Here is a 12596-nt window from a genome sequence, read left to right as displayed (position 1 = left end):
CTCGTGCGCATCCAATGGAGCAAGCCAGAGGAGTTGGGGTTAGCTGTGGCATCGGCAGCGGCGAGGGAGGCGGCGGCCGGAGTTCGGCCAACGGTGGGTTAGGCGATGCAGGGCGCTAGGGGAGGCGTTGGTGCGTGCTACGTGCTCCTGGTGAGGTGTGGAGCACGGTGGTGTGCCCGGCTTCGAGCCACAGTGGCTCTGGCCACGACGGCGACGAGGCACGGCGGTGGCGAGCTTCGGCCGTGGTGGAAGATGGAGCTAGGGGACGAAATCAGGTGCGCGGAGTGAGGGGAAGAGAAGAGGAGCTCACCGGGAGTCGGACGAGACGCTAAGTGGGCTCGAGGACGTCCTGTCGGTGGCGAATCGAATGGCGGCGATTGCCGGCCGTGGCGATGAAGATGGCGGTGATGGCGTGGCTACAGGGCACCCGGCGTCGCATGCGTCGTGGTAGAGCTTCATGGGGTCGGGACGGAGCTCAGGGATGCGAGGAGGGAGCGAGGGGGTGGCTGTGGCCACGGCGAACGGCGTCGGTGGCGACGAGCTACGCTCGGGCAGAGAGGGAGAGAGAGCAGAGGAGAGGATGAGGCGAGGGAGAGAGTGAGAGAGAGCCAGGGGCTGCGTGGCGCTCCGTGGCGTGGATTAGGACGAAGGGCGGCCTCCAGCGCGAAGCAGGAGGTGGTCGGGGCTCTCGGGCGCGCGCCACGCCTCGCCTCTGCCTACTGGCAGAGGAAGACGACGAGCGGCGAGGTAGATGGGCTGGGCTGGGCCGCTGGAGGAGCTGGGCCGGCTGGGCTGGACAGGTAAGCGCCAGGTAAGTTCCTGGGCTTCTCTCCCTTTTTTTATATATTTCTGTTCTGTTTTCTTAATTCTTTTGCCACTGTTTTGAATTTTAAAATAATCCAAACAATGCCAAAAACTCCTCTAAATATTTTTGTTTTGCTAGATGGACTTTTCTAGAAGCTCATAAAATATTTTAGGGGTATTTGAAATTATATTCTAGTTATATGAATATAATTCAAATTCAAATAGCTAATGATTTAAATTCAAAGTCCCAAAAATAAATCCTTAAAAATGTTCAATATTTTGGTTGGGACCAGAACCCTTGCCAAAAATTATCAAACATTTAAGAAGAGCATTTTGGAACAATGAATGAGATTTTTAGGGTTTTTGCCCTTCTTTTATTTAGGGTTTTGAGGCTTCCAGATTTCCTCAGTTCAGGTTTCAAAAATTTAAACATGATGCACACATGGAAGCAAGCATAGATCAGGCCAGAACTAGGGATGTGACAATGGGCCAAGCCCAACAATTAAGCCTTCTCATTTTTGGGCCATGGCCTTTTCTGCTAGAAAGTTTTAGTTTTTTTGTAATATAAAAAAGGTCCACTAGTCAAATGGGTCCCAGATGTCAGGTTCAGGTATGTGGGTCCCAGCTAGCAAGTTCATATTCTTCATATTTCAATTTAACAGTAAATAAATAACAAGTATTTAAATTGGCACAAACAAAACACACACATAATACTCCAAATATTATCAGCCAGATTCAGTACAGAGCTCCTATTGTACAAATAACATATACTTTACAAGCTCTAACATATACAAGCTCTACACGTGATACATTTACAAGCTCTATACATCTACAAGCTCTACAAGCTGCCCTGGTGTTAACCCTGTAGCTCTACAAGTGTCTTCAATCTTCTTCAACATGGAGCTCCTTCGGTAGCAAGCACAAACTGGGCACCTGCATCATCACAGGAAGGCAATTTTAGATCATAAAAACGAATGTTCCAAGCACAGTTTAGAGAAAAGAACCAAGTAAATTTGCCCTCAATCATACAAACAAAGTTTAGAGAAAACCAAACATGAACAAGCACTTATTATGCAGTTTTTAAAGTTTTTTATACATTTATTTTCTATTAGCAAAACTGAATATGCTACTTCCTGATTCTTGGTTGCATAGTCCAGCTAGCTACACCAGTTTGCTCTCATGCAAAAATTAGAAAGAAAAAAAGAACAACAAATAAATCAACACTGACTTCTCTAACACGTACATCAACTTGCTGATATAACTTGTATAACTTGTATATTTGTCGATGGAAAACGGGATGCAAAATCATGTTTCAGTCTAGATCAATCTATCATGAGAAAACATGTATAACTCCCACTAGAATTTTTTAATGCAGTTGCGAATTATCCTGAAAACTTGTGCACTTAATGATGGTTAGATCCATCTTACAGAATAGTCAGCTTACAATATAAGTTAGGTACAGAATAGAATGTATAAGCACGAAGTAAGATAGGCCATGCATCAAACACAGAATACTTTTGAGCCGTTCACTGTCATGTACTACTACCTAACTGGCTAACTCAGTAGCTGTGACTGATGGTACACTGCACCAGGTTCCATAATGAATTCCATAACGAGTAGCATCAGCAGCAGCAGTGCAAGAGTAGCCGCAGCAGTGAGTAGCTACGGCATCTGGCGAGCATCAGCAGTATGCGCAGGAGCAGCGGCAACAGTACGTGAGCGAGGGGGCTACATGCAAATAGGAAAGCACCAAGATTGGTTTTTGTACTCACAATAGCATTGTTGGCCTGTGATAAGGAACTATTAAGTAACTTGAGATGCCTTTATATCAGTTCTGTGAAGCAAATCTACATATCATATTTCTAGAATGGGCGCACCCAGTTGCTCACAAGTAGATTCAAACGCAACTTGTAATGCAATGATGTTTCTTGTACAGTATTACTATAGTTACCTAAATTGCCACGGGAATACTGACAGCAGAAACAGGGGAATGAGAAGTAAGTAAAATTAGAGCTAGCGGTTCCAAACAATCACTAAAAACAGCAGCAAAAGCAGACACAGGATGGTGCTTTTAGTTTACTTGATTCATCATACTATAAGAGTTGACACAACAGGAGCATCACAATGTAGTGCACAAGTTGATTGATCACCTTGAAGTCCTGGGCAATCTCCCTAACAAGCCTCTGGAATGGAAGCTTCCTGATGAGCAGCTCCGTGCTCTTCTGGTACTTGTGGATCTCACTGCAAAGTCAAGCACAAAATTTGAGAATACTTCAAAACAAACTATAACACATGCTAGAATAGGTTGGAAGATTTTACACACCGAAGAGCAACAGTTCCAGGGCGGTAACGGTGAGGCTTCTTCATTCCTCCAGTTGTGGGAGCAGACTTACGGGCAGTCTATCAAAAAGCAAAGTAGAGCACATGGTCAAATTAACAATAATACCATGATAGTCCATATACATCAGTAGGATATCTGGTCATAAGCTGGCAATGAAGGTTGAGGTTCAAATTATACCCAGTTCAATTTACCTAAACCATAAATAAAGACATGGCATAGGTAAACTATCAATATTGCAGTCACAAACCTTGGTGGCTAGCTGCTTCCTAGGAGCCTTTCCTCCAGTGGACTTACGAGCAGTCTGCTTAGTACGATCCATGAGCAAAACATTGGTTTACCTGAAGCAAAAAAAACATAGTCAATTCTATAAATTGAAAATTCTATAAATTGAATATCACAATAACACAACTATAGTCTTCTCATAACCAGTAAATTGTGCCTGGCACCTTGTTGCTAGAAAATCCATTCAATAACTATAGAGTCCCAACAATCATCAGCCTAGAATACCTACCAAAATTTTGTACATAAAAAACTAACAACATCATACAACACAGCTATACACCCCTTCAGATAGAAAGCAGTGTATTTCTAATGAAAACTTTTCATTCAAAAGATCAGACCCAAGATAGAATTCCACTTCAGATGAAAGTCCTGATCTACCTTTAGCATAGTTTGTTCACTCGAAAGACACATATAAAGATGACACGCTAAAAAACTGCAGCCTAGTACTTTTTTTAACACTAAAGAAAACAAGGCTACCATGATCGCCTAATTTTGTAAACAGAAGCAAGAAAAGAAATAGCAGTCCACTGATAAAAATATGCTTCCTAGTTATCACATGTAATGGTTGAACATCAACTTCACATAGTTATGTGCATATGATTTTAGTAATTAGCTAACTGGCAAGTTGATACAATTCCGATACAATAAATGTGAATGTGCATGTACTAAGAAGCCAAGAACACTTTAGAATTTACTGAATGTGCATGTACTGCGACTAGTATGTGTGTCTATCTACAAGTGATAGTAGTAGCTAATATGTGCAATCCAGATGTATAGCACGAGGACACGGTCCCAGTCCTAGCTAGCGCTATCGGAATCTGCCCAGAATTGCTCCCTGCCCCGAACCAATCTGGCAATTGTGCTATCTACTGTAACTAATAGCACACCAAAACATGATTCAGACACGCACCTGGATTCTGGAACTCCTGACGGCGTGGTCCGAGCCGGCGACGGGCACGGAGAAAGCCACCTGCAAAGAGTGAGGGAAAAGGTGAGAACACAGAAGCCGTCGCCCAGGAGCGGTACGGGGTCGGCGCGGACGTACCTGGGACGACCTCGCGGACGAAGACGGTGATGTGCGACGCGGAGGGGGAGGAGTGGTTGAGCGGGACGGTGAAGCGGTGGTCGCGGAGGCTGAGGTCCGACACCACGTACCACGGCCCGGCCTGGTGCGGCGCGGGTGCGGCCGCGGTCGCGGCGGCTCTGGCGGCCTACGAGGACGACGACATGGACATCCTCGTCGGGATCCGGTGGCGCGGGAAGCGGAGGCCAGGATGTAGTCGTCCCTGTCGACGAGGATGGAGCGCTCGGGCGTGGCGGATCTGGCCCCATTCCCGTCGACGAAGTCGGATCTCCTGGCGGCGGCCTCGGCGGAGCAGGAACCGGGGCGAGGGAGGAGGAGGGAGGTGGTGGCGGCGATCTGGAAGGGGAGGGGAGCAGCCAGCTAGGGCGAGGAGGGAGGGAGGAGGATTGGATCTGGCATCGGGAGAGGGGTTCCGGTTGAGGATGGATCAATGGATGTGGGATCTTGCTTGAGGGGAAGGAGGGAGGAGCAGAGCACGGCGATCTTGCCGGAGGGGAAGGAGGGAGGAGTAGATCACGGCGATCTTGCCGGAGGGGAAGGAGGGGAAGGATGGATCTGCCAGGGGAGGGGCGGGTGGCGGCGAGGGGAGGGATCTGCGAGCCCTAGGGTTAGCTGAGAGAGCGGAGGGGTGGATGGACGGACGGATGGATGGATGGGTGGACAGATGTTTGCCATGTCACTGATCCATGCCACATCTGGTTCCACCAATCAGAATTAAGCATTTTTGGTTTTTTCTCTTATAGTTTGTACCCTCTTATTCAGGCAAACATTTAACCTCTTATAGGTAGTTCAAATAAACCAATATTTTGTACATGTGTGTATTTAGGCATGACAAACAATGTTGATTTGGGAGGTTTTCATTTTCTTTGCTCAAAGAACCATTTTTCATTTTCTGAGTGACCAAATGTGTTTTTTTTGTGAAGGACCTACCATATGTTTCTTGCAAAATTGGACTAAATCATTTTTCTAAAATACTAGACCATATTTAATGCACATTTGACCAAATGGTTGGGTGTAAAAAGTTTTGATCCACCTCTCATGAAAAAGACAAATTTTCACCGATTCAGCTGGAAGCGGGTCAAATTTGAACTGTAGCTGCCTTATAGTTTGCTCTTTATTTTTTCCAAAAATCATTTCTAGGTACATAAGTATCTATTTAATCAGAGAAACACCAAAAAAATTCCAAGATTCAACCACTAGCTAGGAACGGTCATTCCCGCCGTTTTGACCGCATTTTGAAACAGGCATAAAAAATTCAAAAAAATCAAAAAATTGGGAAACCTTCGCATTGTGTCATTATATGTGATCAAGTTTCCAGGAAAAATAATAAACTTGTAATACGACAATTATTTTAAAAAAGTGTTCTCAGAAAGAGTTATCATGCGTGAAGATTCATGGCTTTCAAGCCAAATGATCAATCTTATGGCCACATTCGTGGCATAGTTTGTTCAAATGATCTCATATTGTGCAAAAGGGTGCATCTTGGGATTCCAAACAATGTTGCCTAAGGGAGTTTTCACTTTCATTGCACAAAAGAGCCATTTTCCATTTTTCGAAGGTATTTTTGTGAAGGACCTACCAAATAATAATTGCAAAATTGGACCAAATTATTTTTCTAAGATACTAGGCCATATTTAATGCACAATTGACCAAATGGTTGGGTGTAAAAAGTTTTGATCCACCTCTGGTGAAAAAGACAAATTTCCACCGATTCAGCTGGAAGCGGGTCCAATTTGAACTGCAGCTACCTCATAGTTTGCTCTTTATTTTTTCAAAAAATCATTTCTAGGTACATAAGTATCTATTTAATCAGAGAAACACCAAAAAAAAATATAAGATTCAACCACTAGCTAGGAACGGTCATTCCCGTCGTTTTGACCGCATTTTGAAACGGGCATAAAAAATTAAAAAAAAAATCAAAAAAAATGGGAAACCTTCGCATTGTGTGATTATATGTGGCCAAGTTCCTAGGAAAAATAACAAACTTGTAATACGGCAATTATTATAAAAAACGTTCTCGGAAACGAGCTAACATGTGTGGAGATCAATGGCTTTCAAGCCAAATGATCAATCTTATGGCCACATTCATGGCATAGTTTGTTCAAATGATCTCATATTGTGCACAAGGGTGCATATTTGAATGGCAAACAATGTTGCCTAAGCAAGTTTTCATTTTCTTTGGATGAAAAAACCATTTTCCATTTTTCGAGTGCCCGAAAGGAGGTTTTTTTGTGAAGGACCTCCAAAATAATTGTTGCAAAATTGGACCAAATCATTTTTATAAAATACTAGGACATATTTAATGCACAATTGACAAAATGGTTGGGTGTAAAAAGTTTTGATCCACCTCTCGTGAAAAAGACAAATTTCCGCCGATTCAGCTGGAGGCGGGTCAAATTTGAACTGCAGCTGCCTCATAGTTTGCTATTTATTTTTTCCAAAAATCATTTCTAGTTACATAAGTACCTATTTAATCAGAGAAACACCAAAAAAATTCCAAGATTCAACCACTAGCTAGGAACTGTCATTCCCGCCGTTTTGACCGTATTTTGAAACGGGCATAGAAAATTCAAAAAATATCAAAAAAATGGGAAACCTTCGCATTGTGTGATTATATGTGGCCAAGTTCCTAGGAAAAATAACAAACTTGTAATACGGCAATTATTATAAAAAAGTGTTCTCGGAAACGAGCTATCATGTGTGGAGATCAATGGCTTTCAAGCCAAATGATCAATCTTATGGCCACATTCATGGCATAGTTTGTTCAAATGATCTCATATTGTGCACAAGGGTGCATATTGGAATGGCAAACAATGTTGCCTAAGCAAGTTTTCATTTTCTTTGGACGAAAAAACCATTTTCCATTTTTCGAGTGCCCGAAAGGAGGGTTTTTTTGTGAAGGACATCCAAAATAATTGTTGCAAAATTGGACCAAATCATTTTTATAAAATACTAGGACATATTTAATGCACAATTGACAAAATGGTTGGGTGTAAAAAGTTTTGATCCACCTCTCGTGAAAAAGACAAATTTCCGCCGATTCAGTTGGAAGCGGGTCAAATTTGAACTGTAGCTGCCTCATAGTTTGCTATTTATTTTTTCCAAAAATCATTTCTAGTTACATAAGTACCTATTTAATCATAAATACATGGTTTGGTGGCGATACGTCGAGGTTTGGGTGGTGGTTGAGGCCCCCAACTCTAGAGCGCGTAAACTCGCATGCCCGCCGCGTGGTCACCGCGTGACCGTGGTGTTGCCATGTGTTCTGGGCAGCCTAGGCATGTCTAGTGGGTTGGGAACTCCCTAGGTAGGTGCTAGGAAGAAAATTACAACATAAGATTCTCACGAGGAGACCGATCTATGCTCAAGCATGAATTAGCAGCCAATTGTTTGATTAGCGGTACGGGAAATGCACATGGCTAATGGGCATGAGTTTTGGCTGAGGATGATCAGTTACTAAGAAGACCGTGTTCACAAATTTTCAGCTCAAAAGGAGGAGCCTAGGTGGTACTTGCTTTGCAAACCACCACACTGGACATAAATACGAATGTTGAAGCTCGGCTCAAAATAATGAATGGATTGAGCTGGCATTCGGTGGAGGATGGTTATTTGGGCATAGGAAAGCACTGTAGAAAATGGATACTATTTGGACATGCCAAAGTGGTACTTCCTTCACAAACTGTTACTCTGAACAGAATAGGAAAATGAATATTTTTGAATTATTTTTGAACTAGGCAAGTAAGGTTTTTACATATTTGATGAAGATACGACCCAAAGAATTTATGAGATTTTTTGGGGAATTTTGGGAATGACAGAAATATAGGTTGCTTCACAACCCAGGGCAAAAACTACCACATGGACATGACACATAGGCAAAACTGATGAGGTGGCGCCTAGTCATCGCAACCCACCACAATTTACAAGGCTATGACCATCTATATTGGTCGTTAACAACTAGAAATAAGGCAGCGGACTAGCGCTGTTCGCTTTATGACCTTTTCGTGTGAGGAAATTACGACCTTTCTGACCAAAATGGTCGCAATGGTTTAGGGTTTGGAGCCCCCCGAACAGCTTTTGACCAATTGGTCTGAAATGGTCATAAATTTATGACCAATTCTTCGAGGGTCACTAACAGAAGGTCATGAGTTGACATATTTCTTGTAGTGGTAATAGAGAATGTGCTACTGGCCATGGTGACGATCAGGTTGATCCGTGGTTTTCATGACGGTGGTCATATGTAGCCATCAAGATGTGGGATCTTTTCTATCTACTTGAAACGCGGGGATCTAGCCATCAAGCATGCTCGTTGAAGATGTGGCCCATGTACAGCGATAGGCCAATTAATCATTATAGTTAGAGTGTGACGACAATTATCATGATGTTCCACATAGTTGTTATTTGTTGTGTTTGACCACCTTAGCCAAAGATGCAACCTTCACACTAAATTCAATTTCAACGGTAGTATGAGCTTGTTTGGATGGGTGCCCATGGCTGCCCTGCTAATTTTTTTGGCATTACCGATGGGGTGGGCACGCATTTGGATCGGAGCCAAAGTTTTGAATCGTAGCAATTTTTTGGTCACTTGCTGCAACCTGCACCTGATCCCGCGCCCGCGTAGTGGCGAAATCTTGACGGCAAATTCGTTTGCCAAAAAATTCACACGCCATCATTTTGGTGGGGCTGCTATGAGCACCATCCAAAGAACCCCTATCTCCTTATTGCTTCATATGGCAAATTGTAGCCTTCAGTTGAAAATCTCAAAGAAAAGGTAGGCTTCGAGAGTCACAACATTAAATTACCTACAACACTTATGTATCGGAATGTATATATGTCCTCTTCCATCAATAACAATATCAATATACCAGCCTCTGATACCATCCTTCAGATTGCAATTGTCAAATGATAGAAGCACTACAAAGCCTACAAAGGTAGTCAACTATTATAACATGTACTCCCTCCGTAAACTTTTATTAGAGCGTTTAGAGACTCCGGTTCATTTCCCGTCGCGTTACAGAAGTCTGCTTGTTTCCCATTTTACCCATCTGCTCGCTGCACTCACTCACTAATTCCCCTTCCTCTCGCCACACTCACTCACGGATTCCTCTCCTCTGACATCAGCCAAATCCCACCCTCTCGGCCACATCACCGCCTCCCTAACAGTCGCATCACCGCCGCCCTCCATCTCGCATGCAGAGCTGCCTCTCCCTCTCACACGCATTGCCCCTCAATCTCGCCCGCGTCGCATACGCCAGCTAGGTCGAGTGAAAGTTCGCTCTTTTACCGAGGACGGGGAGGAGCGCCTGGAAGACATCCTCTTCGACGACGGCAGCGACGAACACCGAAGCTCCTCATGGTCCTTAACATACAAGGAGGAGCACCTACCCCAGGTCGGGCCCGAGATCTGCTGGACATGAGCGAGGAGTGGTTGGGCCCGAGATTTGCTGGCCAAGAGAGATGAGTGGTGCGTGAAGAAGCTCTTGCAGCAGCAGGGGCAGGGGAGCGAGGAGCGGCACGTGAAGACGCTCTTGCAGCGGCAGGGGCAGGGGAGCGAGGCGGCGGGCACCATGGTCATGGGCTCATCTTCGAGGCACTGGGGGTCGTCCATGGCGCCGTCGTCCCTGTCGACGGTGGGTGGCGACATCTTCCCCTGCTGCATCGATGGTGGATTGCGACGACATCTATGTCTGTAGGTATAGTCACTACCCTTATTGCTTCACTATTGTGCATCTGTTCAACGGGGGAGTAGCATTACTACAGTACTCCATGTATATCACACAAGCCGACCTCCATGTGTGAATTACGTAGCCGAGCTCCATGTGTGAATTACTCCTTGATCCTATACGTCAGTCCAGGTGTATACTATGTGCCAAACCATGTTTAGATGATGTGCTAATATTTTAGCTTCTGTTATTTTTGCTGTTCTTGTCTGGGAGTACTAATTCAGCTACTGACTATGCTCCAACAACTTTTAATTCAGCTATTACTAAACCATGTTCTTTGATAACTTGACTGTTAATTCAGCTATGCCATGTTGTTCTCTTAACATGATGGGAGTATTTTTGTTAACCTTACTAACCACGGTCTATTCCTTGATCCTCTACATGGGCATTGCTTTCTATGCACACTAGTAGAAAAACAGCCATTTCTCCCGGTTCGTAAGGCCCATTTGTCCCAATTGGGGAATCGGGACTAAATGGTCTTTACTAAAGCCCTAAACCTTTAGTCCCGGTTTTTACACCAACCGAGACAGATGGGCCTCCACGTGGCCGTTGCAGCGAGCCCAGGCAGGAGGGCCTTTGCTCCCGGTTGGTGGCACCAACCGGGACCAAAAGCCATCCACGCGTCAGTAGCTGGCAGGAGCTGAGGTTCTTGTTTATTTTGAAAAGGGGTGGTTTTGGGGGTTTTGGGGGTTAATTTAGGGTGTTAATTAGCTAGCTAATAGAGAGAAGTGTCCTCTCTTATCTCCGTGCTTGGTTTACCAACGCTACTACTATGCCCAAACGTGGCTTATATTGAAGTGAAGGCAACATATATGTGGTGCATGTCGAAAGTAATACTAATCCTAACTTGATCAAGTTTGGATTAGTACTACTTTTGACATGCGCCACATGCATGTTGCCTTCACTTCAATCCAATCCATGTTCATTTTACCCACTGATATATAATAACTCTTCATGCTCGCATCATGCATCATCATAATAACAAGTCCTACTAATCATCAGCATACGGCTTCTACTCATTATTAATAACAAGTCATACGATCATCATCCTCATAGTCATCGAACCAACCCTACTTAATTGTTCTTAGCGCATGATCATCAGTACAAGGTAGGACCTAAATACCCTTTTCAAGGTAAAATAGCATAAAACAATATAGGCCCTGACTCTCCATTATGGAGAATGGAGATCATCCTGTTTCCAATTCTTCTGCTTCGCTTCCTTTTGCTTCCAAGAACCTCCTTACGACTGTCTATACATTTTTTTCCATTCTATGATTTTCATGTCTCCAATTCTTTTAGAAATCCAATATGGACAGGTGACATTCGTAGGAAGACCTGGCTGCATGTTCAAAACATTAAGGCGGCCATTCGGATACATCATATGAGGCACACAATCATCCGGGATTTTCTGTTGAAAAACATAGTAATAACTGTGTAGTTAGCAATGTAGTTATCTATACCTACTAATAAAGCAAGGTGCGTTTCTCCGATTTTTTCATCCGTTCACCACCGATTTTTTTTTGTTCTATCCAAGGTGGTACTAATTTTTTGTGTGTCCATCTGTCATAAAAAACAGTTTTATCCAAAATTTCGTACGTGGCCGCGCGCGCTGAGGCCCAGCCCATTTATTTCATGTCCATGCAGCTGAGGACCATTATTTACCGCACTGGGCAGAAAATAGACGATCTTTCGCATATGGCTCCCAGTATTGGGACGGCCCATTTTTATTTTTTTCTCTGTTCTGGTTCTTTTTCTTTTTTTCTTTTCTTTCCCTTTTGTTTTCTCTTTCTTTTTTCGTTTTTCTCCTCCAAGTTTCTTTTTGTTTTTTTCCTTTTTTCATAAATTCAATTCTTCAGAATTTTAGTTTTTGATTAAATTTTCGTAAAATCTCCAGAATTTATTATATTTTTACAATTTTGATTTTTTTCCAAATTATAGTTTTTCCTTCCCATTCTGGAATTTATCAAAAATATAGAAAATTTTCACATTTTAATTGTTTTTATTTTTACCAAAATTGTTTGATACTTTGAAAATAATGCAAATTCAAAAAATATTCATTTTTATTGAAACGTACACAAATTCAAAGTAATGCTTGTGTTAGAAAACATGTTTTTGAAAATTGTTTCGATGTTTAAAACATATTTAATTTTCAAAAATTGTTCACATATTCAAAAAATATTCGTTTTCTTGTAAAAGGTTCATGTTTTTAATTTTTTTGTGAATTTCAATAAATTTTCATGTTGCGAAGAATATTCAATATATCATAACAATTAATTTATTTTTTGATAAGTTCAATAAGATGATAAAAAATGTTTTGAATGGTACGCTACAGTATATTATTAAACATTCGCGCTGGCCATTTGTT

This window comes from Triticum dicoccoides, chromosome 5A, assembly GCF_002162155.2.
Source record: "Triticum dicoccoides isolate Atlit2015 ecotype Zavitan chromosome 5A, WEW_v2.0, whole genome shotgun sequence".
In the NCBI taxonomy this organism is placed as follows: domain Eukaryota; kingdom Viridiplantae; phylum Streptophyta; class Magnoliopsida; order Poales; family Poaceae; genus Triticum; species Triticum dicoccoides.
The sequence above is the reverse complement of the archived record's forward strand: the minus strand, read 5'-3'. Positions refer to the sequence as shown.